Here is a 554-nt window from a genome sequence, read left to right as displayed (position 1 = left end):
ATTCCTGCCATGCTCCAATCCTCTGGACAGTTGTGCCAAGTCTGTGCATTCAAAGAAGCAACCTCTGACCCTTGCTGAAGGCTCCCAAAGGGTACAGCTGGCTGAATTTGACGTGCAAATCACAGCCAAGTACAGCAAGCTTAAACACCTTCATGTTTAAGAGGAAGGTTCTCAACCCCTCATTCCTCCTGTACATTGATCCTGAACACCAAAGCTGCCTGTAAGTTGTTTTGTGCCCTGCCAGCATCAAAACAAACTGCGTTACTTCCTCCGAACATCACTTAAACCTTAGAGTTTTTACAGGTAAACAGATCGGGGGGACGGGGACATACAACTATTGCTGTAGTTCCAAGTTCTCTGCCCCAGAGGCCTCTCCGCTGCAAGGCCACAATTCTGCACAGGCAGCACAAAAGGAGGACGCGCACCATCCGCAGAACCTGCCAGACTGACAAAACTCCCTCGGCAACGACAGGGGAAAAAAAAAAAGTCTCCTGTCCCTTGGCTTCCTGTACCAGGGATCTGACTCCGCCACTTTTACATGGCAGTGGTGATGA

This window comes from Acanthisitta chloris, unplaced genomic scaffold (genome assembly GCF_000695815.1).
Source record: "Acanthisitta chloris isolate BGI_N310 unplaced genomic scaffold, ASM69581v1 scaffold31968, whole genome shotgun sequence".
NCBI classification, from domain to species: domain Eukaryota; kingdom Metazoa; phylum Chordata; class Aves; order Passeriformes; family Acanthisittidae; genus Acanthisitta; species Acanthisitta chloris.
The sequence above is the reverse complement of the archived record's forward strand: the minus strand, read 5'-3'. Positions refer to the sequence as shown.